At 46.0% G+C, this 21,754-nt stretch overlaps 1 protein-coding gene across 1 annotated transcript in view; it reads right to left on the bottom strand.

Moving 5' to 3' along the window:
- Positions 1-21,754, bottom strand: part of TTC27 (tetratricopeptide repeat domain 27) — a 1,783,878-nt gene that overhangs the window by 1,075,736 nt on the left and 686,388 nt on the right. The gene's annotated exons all lie outside the window — the stretch shown is intronic.

Genomic DNA, 21,754 nt, shown 5'->3' with positions numbered 1-21,754 from the left:
CAAAATAGGGAATGATGAATCACTTCAGGCAAAGCGTAACTAAAGCAAGGAAAATGGCCTCTTAAGGGATTCAATTGCAAAGGACGTCTCAATTTGGCCAAACAGCACAGTGCAGGGATAAAGTAAGAGAGCAGGTCAGAGTACATATCCAACCTATTTAAGGAGGGAATATTCACCACAGTTAAAGCAGTGATACAAAATTGAGGTCTTTCCCACAAATGCGCGGATACAAACAAGTGTGTAATGCACTATAAAAGTAGTCAACCTATCAAGGTCTTTAACGTTAACTCTATGAATTCCCTTTAACAGCAGAAGACAATCCGGTACACAATAAGGAAAGAAGTTTAAATGTGAGAAACAAAATTACCTGCATTTAAAGTATCATAGAAAAAACCAAAGCACAGGGCAGACCGAAGCAAAGAAAAATGTAGCACAGACAATGGCTTTGATTAAGTTGATCAATATGAAAATGAATAGTTCTTGCCAACTGCTGAAGAATTGCTCACTGAACTCCACATATAAATTGAAAGAGTTGAACTACCTACCCAGAACTCATATGACCTCTATGCTAATTAGGAGGGTGAAAAATGGGAGATGGCTCTGTCAACCTGTGCGGTCCTTTTCCTTTAGGTAGGTGGAGTGTGGGTGCCCGAATTCAGAAATGTATAAATAGAATGGAAAGAGAAATAGGTTTGAGAAAGTTGAATGGTAACGAAAAACAGGCAAGTATGAACATTTTGCCAAGAGAAGACCAGCGATGATATACTGACACAAATATGATCTGGAGTTGTCTTCAAAACAAATTAGTGAGGGGCTTCCTTCTTTAAATAAGAGACAGCTGGAATTATCCCCGTAGCAGCCAACCAAATGCCCAGAACCCATGCACTGCCATTAGATCCAACAAACCACATTTTAAGGGGCCAACCAGAGATTCCAGCAAGATGTTTAAAATAGACGGAGCGGATAACAGAATTTCAAGCAGTGAAAAAGTAAAGTGGAACCTCTGAGTTCATAGGGTATACAAATAGTCGCAATATTGCTTTAGAAATCAGTGGCACAAACACTAAGAGTCAAAATTGAAATTGGGAGGACCTTTCAAAAACTTTTCCAGCTCATTATAATGCAAAATGCAATCCTGTGGTGATTTTGAATATGCTACATAAATAAATCTGCACATTATGTGAAATGTTATGCTCCTGTAACATTATCTTAAAGAGCATACAGCTAAATGGCCCACTAATAAATATTTATCTTGGAAAACTGTGCATCTCATCAGGTCATGGAAGCAAAATTATAGAACAAACTTAATTCTGTATGAGAGAGGATCCAGACAACTATTCCTGCCAAACAAACCCCTTGGTTAGCACAGTGGAATCATTTCTTGCCCACCAAATTACTTCAAGGTGGTTATTCGCAATGGCTACATGTACAAATTATAACCTTTCACTAGCCTTGCCCACAAATTGAAGCCTCTAGCAGAGAAAGCATGAATAAGCTCCTAGACTGGCATGGGAGACACTGGCAGGCATGGATCCACACTCTGATGCCAAGTACCAGGGAGGCTGGGTTCTCCCTGGCCTTCTTTACTACACTGGAGGAATACGAAAGGGAGCCAGGGCTGGAACAGACTCTTCCACTAGAGTCCTATAAGCATGGCCTTTCATCAGCATGCACAGGACAATTGTGATAGTCTCTTAAGGCACAGCACTGAAACAAACGTCATTCGCAGCTGACAAGTGCCAGCTGACTATTCTGGACTAATTATTTAGTTTTTTGTATTTGGTTTGATAAACCTTTTACAAATGCATACAAACATCACAATTTAAATAAAATCATTTCTAAACATACACTTCTACCATTTAAAAAATGTAATTCCATTTAAAATGTTCCTATGTGATAGAAAGCTTATATCAAATAAATCTCAGAAAAATCCCAAAACAGAAAAACCATTATATACAACCACGCAGTTGATAGATTTTTCCCAACCTTAATTGCCATGCTGAAACATTAGGACTTTTCACATAATCAGTTTCCGGAGTGAGTTTGAAATCCTCCTTGATGACCCCTGCAACAGGGCAAATATGTTAAAATATCAAGTTGCATCTCTCCAGCACCTGGACCACTGCTATTGCGAGTGCTTTGTTGTATCCCGCTATTAATCTGTCTCAAAACATTTCTGGCAAAAAGTTCTCCTAAGCAACCCAAAATCTGGCAAAAAGCAGAGATCTCACCGGCCCGGTGCCCTTGCAATCCATGAGCAGATGTTTCAGGGATTGTTCCTCTGGGTCTTTGCATACATTACATAGTAACAGGTCTCTCCCAGTCCCCTTTTTGCTAGAACCTCCCCCGTATGCACCAGATTTAGACCCACTCAAAAGGTTTTTCGGGATCCTCCAATCAGGAAACTTCATTAGATAATTGGCCAGATTACCTTGCTTTTTGTCAACTTTCTGAAATGAATTCGGACTTGCCAATGAATGCAAATTATCAACTGTAGTTATCCAGTCCATTTCTTCCCAGAATTCTTTTACCTTCAATGGATTCTGGATTAATGTTTCAATGTCCATCTCTACTTTTGATAACCCTTCCTCAGCCCAGGTGCGCAGATTTGTTAACATTTTGGATTTAATAGTCACAAGGTGCACTTTAATGTCCACATACAGCGTATCTTCCTTTGCCGACATAATGCTTCGAAAAAGGGAGATCAGCTTCCACCCTGCTTGGGCTTTCAATAAACGCAAGCCCAATTCAAATCTGAGACTTGGCATGGAGAATCTCATAGGGAGCCCAAGAACACTCTTCCAAATGAGACCCTCCCATTTCTGCCAATTACTATTCCACAAGAGGGGCTTTGCCTGCAAACCATATAAAATAACAGGGATGACTTTCGCTTGATGGTATTTAATAATCGGGATGAGTGAAAATCTACAATATTTTACTAATATTGTTTTCATCTGTGGGATTAACTGTATAATTTTGTTGTGAACATCAAGCTCTATTTTGCACATTGTTGGACTAGCATAGACTTTATAGCCCAAATAGACCAACTCTTCAACTCTCTCAATAGGCTAGGCTGGCCACCCATTGCCCACTGGGGGTAGATGACCCTTTTGTTCCTGTGTTTGAAGACTAATATTTTGGACTTTTTAGGATTAAGTGTGAGTCCATTTTCCTTTGAGTAGCTATAAAGACCATTTAAAAGACGCTGCAGTCCCACTGCAGTTGAATCCAACAACACTACATCATCGGCGTATGCCAGCCAATGTATTTTACTCCATTAATCACTGGGCTTGCCAACGACAATGATTTCAGACAATCGCCTGTATTAGCTAAGTACAGGTTGAAGAAAAGGGGTGCGAAACTAAACCCTGGTGGTCCCCTTTCTCCACTCGGATAGATGTCTCTCCTCATCTAATTGCACTTCAACTGTTGTATCTTTATTGAATTCGACCAGCATTGCTAAGATTCCCTCTGGGATGCCCCATGCCCTTCCCTTCAAACAGAGCCGACTTCTGTCTACTTGACCGAATGCTTTTGAGAAGTTGACCCATGCCCCGTAGAGCTGCTGCTCACCCATGAGCCCTGTATTTTCAATCAAGATGTTTATGGCTAATCAATTAAGAGTCGTTGAAAGACCGCTCCTAAACCCCGTTTGGAGCTTAGATATTTTGGTTTATTCACCCAGTTATCTAGTTCTCCAAACAGAATTCTCATGAATAATTTGCTCTCTATGTCCAGGAGGTCGATCAGGCGGTAATTTGTTGGAGCCGACCGAGCGCTCTCCTTAAACAATGGGATGATAATTGCAGATTTCCATGTTTGCGGGAGCTTTTTGCTCACAATAATTTCATTAAGTAACCAAAACAGCAGTTTTGTCCAGAGACTTGGATTATTTTTCAAGACCTGACTAGCTGCTTTGGAAGACTTTGGAAGACGAACTGCTCATAATCAGGTCTTCTATGATTTGTTCATCAAACGAGAGGCTCCAAGGAGCATTCATGGAAATCAAATAGATCAAGATAGCTCTGCCGATCCTTGAATGTAAGACTAGTAGAAGGGGAATTCACTGGCTACTCATTGTGACAATTAAACACTTGAACCCCTTACCCTCCTGCAATTCACTTTCAATCAATCACAATGATCTACTATGTAAACAGTGGCACAGTGTTGGGCTTAACACAGAGCACATTAAACGACACATTTAAAGGGATGGTCTAGTAAAAAATTTTATTTAAAAAATAGATAGGCAAGATAAAAAAAATAAAAATACTAGCATTCTCCGTTTTAAAACTTCCTATGTAAAATTTTGAGCTATTCAAGCTCAAAGTTCGCTAAAGCAAGCACATGGGCGCATCCATTTTGGGAAATGGAGGCCCTCCTGTGCTGGCTTTTGCGGCACTAATGAAGGAAAAGCCAGCCAGCTGTAGTAAACAAAGGCTACCGCGGGGTGGCTTTCCCTTCATTAGTGCTGTAGGCAGAGGACGGGGACCAGAGACCAGAGCAGGAAAGCTGCAACTGAATCTCGGTAAGTGCCATTTATTTTTTTTTAAAAAATAAGCACTAGCTGCGGTTTATTTTCTAAGTTTTCCGGGCTGGAGGAGCCCAGAAAACGTAGAAACAAAACTGCAGCTTTAAAAACATTGTATTTATGTTTGCGGTCGCTTTTGAAGCGACCGCAAACATAAATACAACCTTATTGTGCTGGAAAACGCTGCGGTTTTTCTTTCCAAGTTTCTCAGGCTCCAAAAACTCGGAAAGAAAAACCGCAGCGTTTTCCTAGACAATAACGTTGTATTTATGTTTGCGGTTGCTTCAAAAGCGACCGCAAACATAAATACGTTTTTAAAGCTGCGGTTTTATTTCTAAGTTTTCCGGGCTCCTCCAGCCCGGAAAACTTAGAAAAAAAAACGCAGCTAGTATTTATTTTTATAAAAAAATAATAAATAGCCCTTACCGAGATTCAGCTGCAGCTTTCCTGCTCTGGTCTCCGGTCCCCGTCCTCCGCCTACAGCACTAATGAAGGGAAAGCCACCCACAAAATGGATGCGCCCATGTGCTTGCTTTTGTGAATTTGGAGCTTGAATAGCTCAAAATTTTACATAGGAAGTTTTAAAACGGAGAATGCTAGTATTTCTTTTTTTATGTTGCCCATCTATTTTTTAATAAACTTTTTTACTAGACCATCCCTTTAAGGAATGGGCGATCAGCAAGTCTCATCTACAGAAATATGAAAATAGCTTTTAACTCTTAGGTTTTAAGTTTTATGATAGCTCTTCAGCTTCATTCACCTTTGACTATGGAAATAGAGTAAAAGCTTGGTTGTCTGGCATAAAGTACACATAAGCGCGTTCACCAAGAATCAACTGAAGAAGACTATTGTAATGAAGCCAATGGAGCCATCAGTGACCTACTCCCATGTGTCCAGGTGATGCTGCCGGATGATGACCCTGGGGGCGGATATAAGGGAGGATCACATGGGAGGAGACAACTTTCTGGGAGGTGGCATGGCTTCACTGGATAGAATTTCGGCCTCTCAAAAGAGACCTATATTATCACATGGGATATTGCCATCTTACAAAGAAGTGGGAAGATCTGAGAAAGGTTGTCCTCAACTTTGAAAGGTTGGCACATCAATTCCATTGGGAAGATGACTTAAAAACCTGTTATCTGGCTTCTCTGTTGAAAGGTGAGCTACAAAACCGATATCAGTCAAATCCCTTGGGTACAGCTATTGTTGATTAAATAAAACAAGGATTGTTGAACAGAGGGAGTCAAATGGATAATTTCTACAAGTAGAATTTAAGGAACAAGTTAAACCCAGACGAAACCTGTGGAGATTTAAAGGCCCCAGTACAAAATACTTTAACCTTATGGCTCGGGAACATTTTATACCCGAGGTACTGGAAGCCCTGAACATCGAGCAGTTTATAAACTCATTTCCCCCCATATCTACAAAGGCAGTCCTTCAGTTAAACAAACCTAGTTTAATAATGACCGTAGAAACAGATCAAATCAATGCTGAAATTAATAGACATTTGAAAAGCCTACATCGAAATGAAAAACCAAAAGAAGACCAGAGGGGATTTTCTAGTCTCCTTTTCCCTACAAAACCAAGATAGTTCCCATAAACCAATAGTGAAAGACTTAGGGAAGGGAGAACAAAAATCTATAAGAAGCAGAGAAAGAGGAGAAATAAGACTGACAAACTCCTCAGCCCATCTCCATAATATGTTTCTCTTATGGACAAACAGGGCATTTTAACAGACAACGCACCTCTAACTAAAAAGAGAAACCTATGGAGATCAATTACATAACAAGAAAAGAAAAGTACCTTTCTAGAGGAGGAAATTATTGACCGTTTTATTGAAATTATTGCTAGTAATTCCTTTTGTGGGATTATGCCATTTACGACTCACGACTCTGCTACACAGTTAATGGGGTACCTTTTAAAAGCCCTAATCGACTCAGGTAGCAAGCAGACAGCAATACGGTACGACTTGATATTGTGAAAAATCAAATGATTTCCCCCCAGAATGAAGGAGAAAAATGGAACAAGTTACTTACCTGTAACTGTTGTTGTCCAGCATGGGTCTGACATGGATTCACTTGCTCATGAATATTCCCCGTCGTCAGGCCGGGAATCCTCAGTAAAAAAAAAAATCAGTATCAGTTTTGTTTCTGATCTGTCTTTCTTAGTAGTAACCAATCACTGATCTCTGGGTCATACTGCCCCCAGCCAATGACTGCCCTCTACCTAAGCCCCTCCCCCCGGCAGCCATCCTCAGATTTGGTAGGACGCAAAAGGGGCAGTATGACCAAGTGAAGAGCCGCAGAGGGGAAGGAGGGAGGGTTCGCATGTGAATCCATGCCAGACCCATGCTGGAGAACAACAGTTACAGGTAAGTAACTTGTTCCTTCTCCAGCATGGGGTCTGGCATGGATTCACATGCTCATGAATACAACAATAGATAGCAGTATACACATGCACAACCACGGGAGGTGGAAACAGGCTCAACATGAAGCAATACAACAACTCAACATTAAGCATCTCTTACCTCCTCACCAGGCTCACCTTAAGCAAACAGGTTGCGCAGCACTGCTTGGCTGACCCTGGACCCCCCCCCTGGAGTCCCGATCGACGCAGTAGAATCTCGTGAAGGTGTGAGTCGACCTCCACGTAGCAGCCCTGCAGATGTCCAGCAGGGGCACACCAGACAGGAACGCTGTGGTAGCAGCAATCGCTCTGGTCAATGGGCTCTCGGACGGCTGGGCAGCGGTCGGTTTGCCAACCGGTGACAGTGCATGATGCAGCCGGAGAGCCACCGGGAAATGAAAGCCTTTGAGAGAGCTTCCCTTGATTCACAGGTCCAAAGTTCACAAACAGCTGTGATGTCTTCCGAAAACTCTTTGTGCGGTCCACGTAGAACTTCAGCGATCTAGCCACATCCAGCGACTGCAAAGTCCTTGCGGCCGGAGACGAAGGCGACGGGAAGAAAACTGGCAACACCAAGGGCTCGTTGAGGTGGAAGTCTGACGGCACCTTGGGCATGAAGGATGGGTGCATCCTCAGCACCACCCTCGTGTCGTGAAAAGTCAAGTATGGAGGCTTGCAAGATAGGGCCTGGATCTCTCCCACTCGTCGTGCGCAGGTGATGGCCACAAGGAATGCGGTCTTCCACGACAGGAACTTCAACGACGCCAAAATCATAGGCTCGAATGGGGCCCCCCATGAGCCTGGTCAGCACCACGTTGAGCTCCCACGACGGGACAGGGGCCTTCACCGGCGGGAACGATCGGAATAGTCCCTTCATAAATTCCTTCAGCAGGCGATGAGACTACAAGGACGCCCGTCCTGTAGTTCTGGTGTATCAGGAAATGGCAGCCAGATGTATCTTGATGGAGGCGTGAGTCAGTCCAGCTTTGGCCAGCGACAGTAGGTATGCCAATACTTGAGGGGCCGTAATCCGCAGAGGGTTAATCTTCTGTGCACGGCACCAGACAGAGAACCTCTTCCACTTATGTCCATAGCATTTGAGAGTTGAGGACGCCCTGGCTTTTGCAAGAACCTCTCTGCAGTCAGCCGGGATATCGTATCCTCCAAACTCTAGTGCTGCAGGAGCCAAGCCTGCAAGTTCAGCGACTCCGGGTCGTGATGGAGAATGGCGCCTCCTCCTCTGGAGAGAAGATCCGCATCCGTCACCAGCTTGATAGGTGGGGACGCTGACAAGTCCAGAAGGTCCGGGAACCAGATCTGTATCGGCCACGCCGGTCCGAGGAGGATCATCCTGCACCTGGACCTCTTGAGCTGGTTGATGAGACGGAGCAGCAATGGCAACGGAGGGAACGCATACAGGAACAGGACAGCAGCAACGGAGGGAACGCGTACAGGAACAGGAGAGCAGCAACGGAGGGAACGCGTACAGGAACAGGCCGTCCCAAGGGAACAAGAAAGCATCGCCCATGCTCCTCGGCTGGGCGAACCTGCTGGCGAACCTCTGACACTTGGAGTTAGTCGCGAACAGGTCGATCTGGGGTTTGCCCCACCGTTGAAAGAGCCGATCCACCTGGTCCTGGCGTAGTTCCCACTCGTGGCACGAGTGCATCTCCCTGCTGAGTGAGTCGGCGATGGTGTTTTTTATTCCTGCCAGGTGGAAGGGAACCAGAAACATCCCCTGGGCGACGGCCCAGTGCCACAGATCCTGGACCTCCTTGGATAGGGCTGGGGATCTGGTGCCTCCCTGCTTCTGGATGTAGAACATCATGGTGGTGTTGTCGGTGAAGATCCTCACCACTTTGTCCTTGAGGGAGGGAAGGAACGATTTGAGCGCCCAGAACACGGCTCGTAGCTCCAGGATGTTGATGTGAAGAGACCTCTCCTCCGGGAGCCAGAGGGCTCTTGCGTGGAGATCTCCGGTGTGGGCCCCCCATCCCTCCAGGGAGGCGTCCGTCGTTACCATCTCTTGATACGCTGGGGCCTGAAAGTCCATGCCTGCCGAGAGGTGCGCACGGGCACCCCACCATAGAATCGCCCAAGGGAACGCCTCGTCGAGCGGAATCCTGTCTTCGAAGCTGCCCGCCGCTTGAATCCAGCGGGCGTTAAGGAATTCTTGTAGCGGACGCATCCAAAGTCTGCAAAGGGGCACAAGGTAGATGCCCGAGGAGGGACTTGATGGACCTCACTCTGGCCACATCCGTGGCTAACAGGCGCTGCACCTTGCCCAAAATGGCCTTCGTCCTTTCTTCCGACGGAGATGCCAATCGCTTCACTGTATCGAGCTTTGCTCCCAGAAACAGTGCCACCTGCGACGGGACCAGATGGGATTTGGGGTAGTTGATGGCGAATCCCAGTTCCGTGAGCAGGCGGACGGTCCTCGCTGTGTGTTCGATGGCGAGTTCTCTTGACCTTGCACGGATTAGCCAGTCGTCCAGGTAGGGGTAGACGTGGATCCCTTGCATGCGCAGCCGCGCCACCACAGGTGCCGACTTTAATCTGAACGGCAGGGCTCTGAATTGGTAGTGACGCCCCTGGACTACGAATCTGAGGAACTTTGTGTCCTTTTAGAATGGGGATGTGGAAGTAAGCATCCTCCAGGTCCAGTGACGATAGGAAGTCGCCCTCCTCCTCCAGCTGTCCCAGCACGTGCTGGAGGGTGACCATCCTGAATTTCTGTGCCTTGATGTACTTGTTCAACCGACACAGGTCCAGGATGGGGCGCCAACCGCCTATCTTCTCACTGACGAGGAAGTATCTTGAGTATACTCCAGACCCCGGAGCCTCTTGGGGACGATCTCGATGGCACCCTTCTTGAGCATCGCCCTTACCTCCAACAGCAGTTGAGTGACGTGATTCTCCTTCCTGGCCATGGGAGGAATGCGAGGACACTTCTTTTGAAATTCCAGCGAGTGTCCGTGGACCAGGGTGTCCAGCACCCAACGATCGGTGGAGATGGACTCCCACATGCTGACGAACTTCATCAGCCGGCCTCCTACCTGGGTGCTTCGGTGGGGGCCCGATATTACGGCCGGTTCAGTCCTGCTTGGAAGAGGCTTTGCCGCCTTGGCCTCCTTGCCGACGGCGGTGAGACCCTCCTTGCTTGCCGCAGCCTCTGTAAGCCTCCTGGGAAGAGGAGCGGGCCACCTGGCGGTAAGTAGAAGAGCCGCCGCTGGATCCCTTGGAGGCTCCCTGTCTGCCTCCAGAGCTCCGAAAGGGCTGCCGTTGCTGAAGGACTCCTAGAGCTCGGGCTGTTTCCGTGTCTGTCTTGATGGCCTGGAGACGACTCATCCACCGTCTTTCCAAAACAGGTTGTTGCCATTGAACGGCATGTCCAACACTCTGGTCTGGACGTCCTGGCGAAAGTCTGTCGCCTTGAGCCATCCTCGTCGTCGGAGGCAAACCCTGTTGCTCAGTTGGCGAAATCCGGTATCGGCAATGTCCGCTGCCACCGTTATGGCGTGATCAGACGCCACCTCTCCTTCCTGCAGAATCTGTAGGGCCTCTGCCCTCTTTTTGTCCGGTAGGAAGTCTAGCAGAGGAACTATCTTGAACCAAAGCTCCCTGTCATAACGGGCCACAATCGCTAAGGCATTGGCCGCCTTAATCGTCGTTGCCGAGATGACTCGTCGTCCCATGGAGTCCAACTTCTTGCCCTCGCTGCCCGGCAGGGAAGTGGAAGTTGAAGCCACCGCACCCGCTGCTTTCTTCTTGGCCGCTGCCGAGACGACAGAGTCCGTTGTGGGCTGGGCCCTGAAGCACAAGGGGGCGGCATCGGGGACCCGGTACTTCTTCTCGTACCTGTCCCTCTTGGCGGGTGTCGTGGAAGGGTTCTTGAGGATAGCCAGCCCCTGGTCCCAGATGTCGTTGAGCAACGGCACCGCGAGGACCGTCTTTCTCTTGGCCTCTCGTTGTTGGTAAAGAAAACCTTCCTTTTTCTGTTCCTCAGAGCAGAGCTGGAAGAGCTCGGATGCCCTGGCTATCATGGCGTGAAAAGAGCCAATTTCGTCGGGCAGAAAGCCCCGAGGGGGGGTGATGACGGGATGGAAGACAAACAGTTCACTCGAGTATATTTTATGTCAGTAAGACAGAATCCATCATCTATTTAAAGATACCACTTTTTAGTGGGGATAGGAGTGCAGCCCGCACCGCTGGCCAGACGGCCAAGGTCTTTGAACAGGGAAGTCCGTTGCGTCATCGCCTCCGTTGTCCATCCCCGTCGCTGTATCCGTCGCCGTATCCTCCTGAGGGTCTGGCGAGGGGGATGAGGGGTCCACAGGCCTCACGGGCACGAAGGGCGGAGCGGGGTGGACTCTCCTCCGCTTGTTCAGAGGGCTTCCCGACGGGCCTGGTTCTGGATCCTCTGTCAGGGTCCGTGGTAACCTCGTCCTTATCTCAGTACATAAGGATTTGATCACCAACAAAATGGCCGCCGAGCTATCCTGGGGCTCGGGTAATGGCTGCGACGGACGGGATGGCTGCTCCACTGGGCCCTCGTCGTCGCCATCGTCACTATCTTCGATCACATCAGCGGGAACCTTCCCCTGGAATCGAACCTTCTCGAACCTCTCGTTGAGGCCTATGAACCTCTTGTTGAGGCCTTACACGGTTTCCACCGGATCCTCCTCGGAGGCTGAATCCGAGTCCGTAATGGCCACCGCCCCCCCCCTCTTTTTCCGCCGGGGTCTTCACGGGGGTCTTAACTATGGTCTGGAAAGAGGATTCCCTCCACGGCGGCAGGGAAACTCTGGGCCCCGAGGCCACCTCAACTGGCGTAGCCTCTGCCGGCTTCGCCAGGGCCGCTGCGACAACCTCGATAGAGGCCTTTGCCGGGTGGATCAAGGCCCTCATCACCTTAGGTGCGTCCTGAGCCTTCGCTTTGGGGGGAGGGTCATCGCCTTGCTCCCCCTCGGCTCCCTTCGAGATCGACCGGGGCCTCTCCAGAAGCATACCCGGGTTCTCGGACTTCCTCTTCCCCGAACCAGAGCGCTGGCTCGTGGTCGATCGTGCCGAGGAAGTCGCGCCCTGCCTGGCAGCCGAGGAGCACGACCTTTCGGCGCTCCCGGTGCCCGCGTACTCGCGGTGCTTGGCCTTCTGTTGGGCCCCCGTCGCCGGAGCGCCCTCACAGGACTTAGAAGACCGCTCAGACTTTTTCTTCGCCTTCTCACCTGCTGTGCCCTTCTCCAGCCAGGCGGCGAGGCGGGAACGACGATCTTGCTTGGTCCGTTCCGACAGGTTCTTGCAGAACGCACAGTCCTTCTCCACGTGCGTCTTGTCCTCATGAAGGCAGTAGAGACATCTCGAATGCTCGTCCTCCTTGAAGACATTTTGCAATCCGCATCCTGGGCAGCTCCTGAACAGCTTGGATCCGGGTGTCAAACTTCCCTTGTCCTGGGCCATGTCCGTTGAGGTAGGCCACAGATCTTCTGGAATCCTCCATGAAGCGTAACTCGACGAAAACTTCACCCTTGAGGGGCGTAGAAGAATTCCAAACCGGATCCCCGTTATAGGAAGTAAAAACGGTGGAGCTTGAGGCTCGATTAACCGAAAAAATGAGAAAGATTTCCTGAAAAACGCAAAAACGCAGTAAAAGCTTGAGAGCTAAAACATGAGGACTCCCAAAACTTGAACGTGCGGTAAAAATCTGAGGATGGCTGCCGGGGGAGGGGCTTAGGTAGAGGGCAGTCATTGGCTGGGGGCAGTATGACCCAGAGATCAGTGATTGGTTACTACTAAGAAAGACAGATCAGAAACGAAACTGATACTGATACTGATACTGATTTTTTTCTTTACCGAGGATTCCCGGCCTGACGACGGGGAATATTCATGAGCATGTGAATCCATGCCAGACCCCCATGCTGGAGAAACTGCATTCCAACACAAAAGCCCTGAACATTTATGCACAATTACACCTCCTCTCACAAAATGAATTCCAATATATCTTATGGGTATATGTACTTTTGTAAGATTTAACACCCCCTCCACCTCCAAACCAGTGAGACAAGGAGGATGCCTCCAGAGGAAAGAAGAATGAAGTCTGGAAACCCAAAGTATAGTCCTTCCTTTGTTTCCATAAATAGGACCAATCATGTAAGTGAAGAAGTACTAGGATAGGGGTTGAGGGTTGAAGGAGTTAGTAGCAGAAGTCGTGAGGCAGTATTCGGGAACACACAAGTAATTGGAGAGACAGAGGAAGAAGAGGATGTTATGGCAGGAGGCGCAGTGAAAACAGCTAGTCAGGCAGGCAAAGTGTGGAAAACTGGAGCTTAAAAACAAGTGGTGGCCATGGCCTAGAGAGGGAGCTGGACAGGAGAGCACAAAGCAGGGGGTCGAGGGCAACCCAAAGAGGGCTGTAGAAAAGCCAAGAGAAGCTGCTGGGGAGACTGCGACCCAGGAAAGCTGCAGGCAGAGACTTCCGTGGAGCCTTAGGAAAGGGAGCAAGTGCTCTGAAGGCGTGACCCTTAGCCCGAAAAGCAGGTCAGGTGAAACCATCGTCTACTCCCCCCCCCCCACCCAAAAGGGTGCATGCTCATTCTGCTGGGAAGCGTTGAGGCAGAAATATCACAGAGCAGAGGGGCCGGGGCCTGCGGCTGTATCACAAGAGAATGCGATGAAAAGGAAGCGGTGAATGGTACAGTTTCAATAATTCTTCAAAGCCATTACCATGAGTAAACAGTGAAACCTTTCCATTATTAAACGGTCAAAGAAATACATTGTATAAAATCGGCGTGAAAGACATTTGAACTAAAGCTCGGTGTTTGCAGAGTGAAATTGCCATGATTGGAAACAGAACAGATGGATACAATGTAGCTTGAGCTATCAAGGATGAAGTGAAACTCCTGAGTGTTTAAAAGTGAAATTGACAAGCTTTGTGTGCTGACAAATTATCAGCTTGTTCCAGTAAGAAAAGTAAATCCATGTAGAAACAAAAGTAGCCAGAAAATCTTTGGAACTGAAACAAATGGATTTAAAGACACAGTCCCACCTTACAAAAGAGAAAAGCATTCTGGAACTTCAAGTACATTAATACAGAATTACCTCCTCAAGGATACTAAGAGAGCAGTAGTATTACAAGGGAACAGGAGCCCTAATAAATGAGACCTTGTTACCAACATGGGGAAAAGACCAGGGAAGGGGAGTGTCCCCCTGGCATATTGGAGTTTACTACCCTGAAGGAAAGGATAAGACCAGGGAAGGGGAGTGTCCCCCTGGCATATTGGAGTTTACTACCCTGAAGGAAAGGATAAGACCAGGGAAGGGGAGTGTCCCCCTGGCATATTGGAGTTTACTACCCTGAAGGAAAGGATAAGACCAGGGAAGGGGAGTGTCCCCCTGGCAAACAACTATGTTGAACACCATAAAATATAAAAAGTTACTATATTGCTGCAGGACGGCAGCTAACAGTTTAATACATTGAGGTGCGGGTCAGATTAGATCGTTTTAATTTTGACACAGGACGGTGGACACCTTTTGACATCCTGACAATGACTGAGGTATTGTTTGTTTTAATCGTTGAGAACACTCCCATTTAGAAATAGGGCAAGGTAGGTGTTTTTTTCCACCACCTTAATTATTTAAATAAAGAAATTCTGAAGCATTCGCCTGGTGTCTGCTAATCCTTATGTCTCTGAACTCTCACAATATCAACCTTGGAAGGGGAACCCCAAAATAAATTACCTGCATCCATGGAGAGGAGGTACATCATAAAACCCCAGTTGCCATCAGAGCTCACGCACAATCCACACAAATAAATGCAGCCATCATCCCTGGGCTACCCGAGGCAACAATTGGCACAGACTGTCCTAGTTTTGAACTATCAGAAAAAAAGCTAATACAACCTCCCTTCCGATTCCTGGGAAGAAGGTGGTTTTATTTCAGAAGGTCCTCATTGGAGTTGGGAAAACAAGACTAAAGAAAACACTACTCATATGGGGGCCGGGGGGACTACTGACCAACATCACAATAATAACCCTTATGCAGGAACCCGGTCCTAAGGGGAAGGATATGTGATGAATCCGATGGAGTCTTCACTGATCTCCTGGCAGTGACCTCCTCCCATGTGATGTGGCCAGGGGATGGCAGCTACCTGATCCAGACCCTGGGGGTGGCTATATGTGGGAAGATCATACAGGGGGAGAAAACCTATGTTTTATTTTAGTCATTATAGTCATTTGTGAAATGGGCTATTAATGCATGGCGCAGAACAGTAGCTCTTCATAATAATTCCCCAAACACCTGATACACATTTAAGTTGAAACCATAACAGACATCAACCAGCAAATGGGGGATGATTGAAAATGGTGAACAACTTTCAGCTGGCTCTGTGAGAAACGGAAAATAACTCCGTGTTCAAAAGAAGTCCTTGAAGAGAATATGCAATTTGTGAGATGCATGCATGTGGATAGGTGCACCTTGATTAAGCAGTGTTCCAGGGTTGCTGGTCTACTGGTAGTAAACGTCAAGGGGCTTCATATGGCGGGGCAGGAGCAGAGCATGGTGGTGCTCTAAATATAGCCGTTTCTTCTGGCCCTTCTGTTGACATGGTGGTTGTTGATGGGGAATACACAAGACAGTGAGCCCAATTGATAAGCATTAAGGCTCCCTGTTGCCGCCCCACATAAAAAAAAATGGTGGCACTGGGTGTCTGGAAACAGCCAGCGGAGAATGTATTCTCACCTGCTGTTCCAGCCACCTGATTCGCTGAACGCCCTTACTTAGGTGCGAATAACAGATAACTGAGGTAAAATATCCGAAGTGTTGCGAGGAACGGACCAAGAACAATGCACCCATGTGCTTGCCACTTAAGCAAACTAAGCATTGTTGTATAGCAACTTGCGATGAAATTCTGTAGGTTTGCTAATCAAATGAACACTTGTGTAGCAATGTTAGCTATTTAAGTTGCCCTCTTCAATGAAAGCACAGCTCGCCCTGCATTCCTCTCTTGTCGGTGCTCTTAACCCTCTTTTCTCTGTTCAATTTAAGTGCTAATGGAGGGAAAGTGCAGCAGAAATCCCCCTCCTCCACTTTTAAGTGCCAAAGGCATGTGTAGGAGTGATGGTCCAGAATTATCTTTTCAAATAATTGCAAACCAGAAGTAATTGGGATGATACTTTTATTAAACGTTTTCTATCATGTCTGGCAAAGACAAATATGTGTCAACTTTATATCTTTTAAAAAGACAGTCATGACATTCCATTCCTATATGTTAGTTAAGTACATCATTACAGTATCAATACTGTAAAACCTTGCTCCATCTCCATGCTTTACAGTAACATTTAGGTTGGTGTATCTGAATTTCATAGCGTGAACTATATTTAATTTTGTTGGGGAAGATGCATCATGTTGACTAGTGAACTTTCGAAAAATGAACATCAAATGATCAAATGCTTTTGTTGGCATACCTAGTTCAGTAACCTGCAGGTTGCATACATTTTGTAATTGGTGCTCAACACATGATCGACCCCATACTCCTTGAGATTCTATATGATCACCCTGTTGCTTTATATCAAGTACCCTGAAAGTGAGATAACCACAAGCTACAATATTCCACCTAGTTTGGCTAGTTCTCTGCCTGCTACACAATCCACTCTGCTCCGTCTCTTTCTTTTCTCTTACATAATACACAAAGCGAAGTAAATGCTTACGCAAAGTAGTGATCAAAAGTTCCATCTAGTCTGTACATCTACAGATCTACTGCAATACCAAACACTGTAGTTAGCCTCTAGAGCTCACTTTGCTTTATGATTGTATTATATATTCCCACCTGCAGGAGACTGCAGGCCAAACTGTTTTCATACCCTTTTTATCATATCTATTTATTTGTGTCCATTCATGTAACTAACCTTTTACATTTTACAGACTCTCATATATGGCTCGCAAAGTCGTTTCGCCCACTCACAGAGTCAAGTATATTTTATGAAGGGTGAGTAGCATTTACATGAGATGTTTGAAACTTTAATTTAACATCTACTTTGTTTGCAGTAAATGTCAAATAAAGGTTGCACTGTGCATGGCTGGCCTCTGGGTGGCAGCAGTGTGCCAAACAAAGTGTGTTTGTAGTGACATGCACCATTTTACAGAAATAGTATTATAAATGTGTTGTCCTCCGTTGCTACGGGTTGAGTGCATTTCACTTAGGTTTCATAGGAAAACTAAGTTACCTGACCTGCAGGTCTAGCTGAAGTTTAAAGAATTTGTAAGGCCAGACTCCTGTCACAAATGTCTTATTTCAGCGTTAAGCAAAACTACTGTTTTGTTGCTCATTTCCCGTCTTGGGTACAAATAACTTCCAGTGACATTAACAATGTAAGTACAAAATTGCTAATCAAATGCGTTTGTTTGCTCATCAAAACATTTTAATTAGCAAACTCTGCTAATTAATTTTTGCAAACTAATGTATGCCTTGAAACTACATTGGTGTTGGCAACTCTGCAATCTACAGCACTCATTTTGCTACTGAAACAGCCAAAACAATGTGTGATTATTATTAGCTATTGTCAACATAACCATTAAAACCTTCACCATGTGGGTTCCACGATCAACAAAGAAATAATATTACCGGATTAAGTTTGCGGATACTGTTAGATGCAATAAATGTTGAGACTTTATACGGAAAAGGGTAAAGTAATGTAAAACATCTTGCATCTGCCTTTTTGTTTCCTCTTGGCACTAGGTCCTGTAACAGGGGCAAGATGAGTTTAGTGGGAGGAGTGTTGGAGAATTCTATGTGAAATACAGATTCTACACCACAGGTACTTTGACCCTAAAGTAAAGATTTGAATTGGATGTAGAGTATTGCAGAAGTCGGTTTATGTATATTTGAAGGTTAACATGGGTGATCAGCGAGAGCGGCATGAACACATTACATGGTTAGTTATAACTCAAACTGCAGCGAAGCACGAGCAGCAGGCCTAGGGACAAAAATACAGAAATCATGAAAACGTGGCCTGATGAGAAAGTGCTAGAAGGGCAAACGGTGCTTCCGTGCAAGAGAGAACTTCATTGTTTTGTATGAAACATGAAGAGGATGGCAGGAGAATGCATCTAGGCCTTCCACGGGGGACTGTGAAAAGGAATGTATTGTTTCCAGCTGAGATTGTGTTCCAAAGACAGGACAGGGTTTGAGGGAGAAAGAAATTGAAAAGGAAATCATGTGGTGATGTGGGTAGGTGAGGTAAGAATTGGGAGCAGAAGGCGTTCCAGTCAAATGATACAGAAAAGTGGGTGTGTCAAGGGAATATTTATTAAATAAAGTTTCAGAAATTAATGCAGGGCTTTTGGGTCGTTTTGAAGATTTAGGTTTGTGATGTATTGGCTCTGGGAAGCAAGTCTGTTCCCTTTGTGAATGTGGCTGGTGAACTAATGTTGAAGGGAAGAGTGTGGAGGGCCCGCCCTACTAGGAGTTCATTTCCCGAGTGAGGTTCAAGTCCAGTGCTGAGAGTGGGAAAGAGTCTGTGGATTGCCTGGGCAATGGATCAGAGATTGTGCCTTGGGGAGAAGCAGAGAAAGAGAGGCTGCCCTGGGCCACTTTGACGAAGGAATGGAAAATCACCCAGTCCCGCTGTGAATGGCAAGTTATTTTAAAAGGGTAGAATTAGCCTCGTGCATAATTGATTGGCAAATAATGTCATTTTCACTTTAAACAGCACTTTCAGATTCCACATATCTTCGAATCTGCTGTATCAAATTTAATTGCAATAAAGGATTTCCTTTTAATTACGAGGCACAAAGAAAGTGCTGCACCATTCTCATTGAAATGTTGGATTAGTTCTGATTTTCTTATTTTAGCTTGAAACACGTCTGTGTTCACACTGAGGATAGTTTATGTGATGCTTTTCTAAATTAAATCAGTTTGCTTCCTTCTCACATTCTCTGCAGCAATTCTGCGTTATTCAATCTTGCCTCATATCGCTGGGTGATGAAGTGATAATACTTTTCTGTATAAACTGGCATGTTTGTGAAACAATGTCTTTCAATTAATAGCTGAGCTGTTATAATGAAAAGGGTGGGTGACTGATTCCTTATTGATCTTTTGCTGCATAGTAAACCTATATATCGTATATATTTAATGAACCTGTGAGGATAGAAGCAAGAGGAATGGTGTATAGAGAGAAAAGCAGGGGGCCAGAACCAAACCCGGGGGACGCCATGAGAGAGAGGAAGTGTAGATGAAGGGCTAGCAGCCCATGAGCTAGAGTAGGTAAGGCTGGAGAGGTAAGAACGAAACCATCGAAGAACCGATATTTTAAAGCCAAGGGAAGCAAGCAGAAGGGAGTGGCCAACAGTATGAATGCTGCTGATAGGATAAAGGGTACCAATAAAGAACAGTCTTTGGCACATATGGCTAAAAGAAGCGAGTTAGTGACAGAACCGCAAGCAGTCTCGGTACAAAGACAATGCTGTAAGCCAGATTGGCAAAGAGGAAGAAGAGAATTAGAGTTAAGGTAAGTGGAGACTTGTGAGTAGACAATTCGCTCCAGAACTTTAGAAAGATATGAAAGAAGAGAACTAGTCTGAAGTTTGAGGGAAGGGAACAATCGAGCGAGGGTTTTTAAGAATGGGAAGAATCGATGTGTGCTTAAAGGAAGATGGAAAGATAGAGTGTTTGAGAGAGGCATTGGTAAGAGATGCAAGTTGGGAAAGCAGAAAAGGGCAGATCTTGGGAATTAGCAGTGAGTGGAGAGGGGGGGGGGATCAGTCGGAGCAGAGGTAGGGGGAGCTTTGGAAAGAAACATTTCAGTGTCAGCATCAGTAAGAAGAAGAAAAGAAGGCTGGGAGGAAGAAAGGTAAGGACAGAATGAGGAGATAGGGAAGAAATAAAAGAACAAAGAGCAAATTTGGTGGAAAAACAGGTGGTCAGATCAGAAGCCGATAAGGATAAGGTGGTGGCAGGGTCAGGAGCCGGGGGGGGGGGAGGAATAACAGGACGGAGTCTGTAGGTGACATGGCGGATGAAAAGAAAGCCAAGAAGATCTGTGTAGTTTTGTTGCCTAGCAAAGAGGAGAACTGTGTCATAGGTGATAGGAAGTGAAGAAAATGGGAGTCATTAGTAGGGTACTGCAACTTACACCAACTGGGCTGAGCAAGGCAAAGGCATCAACTCAGAAACCAGAGGGAAGGAGATAGCCATGGTTGAGGAGGGGGTTGCATGTGGGAATGAACAGAGAATAAGGCTAGAGTCACGAGTGTCAGATGGCGGAGGAGAAGAGAGTGAAGGCAGAGCCCACAGACCAAGTAGTAAGTTCAGCCAGTGATGCAAGAAGAGGAAATAGCAGAATTAAAAGAGCCTGAGAAGGAACAGTAGGATCACAAGAAATCTAGTAAGCATCAAGCGGAGCAGTGGAGTGATGAAAGGTGCAGATTCAAGTCGCTGATGAGGAACAAAGGGTGGTCAGAAGAGAGGACAGAAGTGCACCAAGAGCCTCGCAAAAAGAGGTGACTGAGCCAAGAGGTTGCTAGGTCAAGATACAAACTACACAAAACAAAAGGAGGAAGATTAGGACAGGATGGAGAAATAGTAAATGGGAGCGATACAAAATACCAATGCCACCCCCACGCCCGTAATCTTTAGAATGTGCAAAGCCAGTCATGCGCTCCCCCAAAACAGTGGAAAGCCTCAAGTGTTTAGAGGTATCAGCACTGTAGGTCATTCATTCGAAATCTAAGGATATGAATGGAACTGAATCAGAGGAACAAAGTTGATCAAATCCATTTTGACCCCAAAGGGAAAATAACTTGGCAAAATATTTAGGGTTCCTATATGAAAGCAATGTTCTGCTCAGTGACTGCTTGAGAAACAGCACAAGAACCTAAATTGATGTAAGGGGAGGCACATTTATCAAAGGAAACTTTCGTCATAGACTAGTGTACAAAGTCCAAACACTTGAAAAAAAAAACCTAACTAGGCAACAAGTTAGATACGAAAAGTATTTGACTCTTTGCAATGGGAAGATTCTCAGGTTCTCCAGAATAGTGAAATGCAGGTCATGTTTAAACGTCTAGGAATGTACAGAACTTGTGGCGTTTGCGGCACTATTTATCACTAACTCGGAGTAGACCAATAATCGCCTGTCAACAGGATCACAATAATGCTCAAAATCTTGTTTTCTCGTTTCATGAAAAAATAGAAGAATCTTTCTGGTAATTATGCAGTACAAGCTGCATTGAAATATTAGGATGGAGCTTGCAAGTAATACAGTATACTTTCCATGCCATCCCGAAAGGTTGGGCATATTTATAAAGATAGGGAGCCTCTTGATTTCACACACTAGAAACAGCGGTTTTCAAGTGCAAAAAAGTAGTGATTCCATCATTACCACAGGGATCAGTTGCTTGAAAAGGGTGGTGTGTTTCCACTTATAACGAAATTACAATTAAAAGGTGAGGTTTCTAAACTCGGTTTCCCATATTTTCATGATGCTTGAAAGTCACATGTCTACGTGTGGAAACGGAGGGAGAAACTACAGAGGAGAATGCCAATGGAGTTGTGGTTGGATGCATGGGCTCGTACAGCCATTAAAAGTAAAGACAAAGCATAACAGGTTTGCTTCCTTTGGCATCTCCCTGCCAGGGATTCTGATCAGATCGGTCAAGATGCTTCTCCCACCTCTGTTGAATGCATGTGTTCAGGTGGGCCCAACGGTACATGTCCTGTTGACATTTAGGGCCTCATCAGGGGTTGGGCGGTATCTGTGCCGGTATACTGCCCAAAGCTATTTGCACTACCGCAACTCGGAGCGGTGCAACTTGTGCTGGATCCAGAGT

This window comes from Ambystoma mexicanum, chromosome 4q (genome assembly GCF_040938575.1).
Source record: "Ambystoma mexicanum isolate Mex_15411 chromosome 4q, UKY_AmexF1_1, whole genome shotgun sequence".
Classification (NCBI taxonomy): domain Eukaryota; kingdom Metazoa; phylum Chordata; class Amphibia; order Caudata; family Ambystomatidae; genus Ambystoma; species Ambystoma mexicanum.
This window is presented reverse-complemented; position numbering and strand designations above follow the sequence as displayed.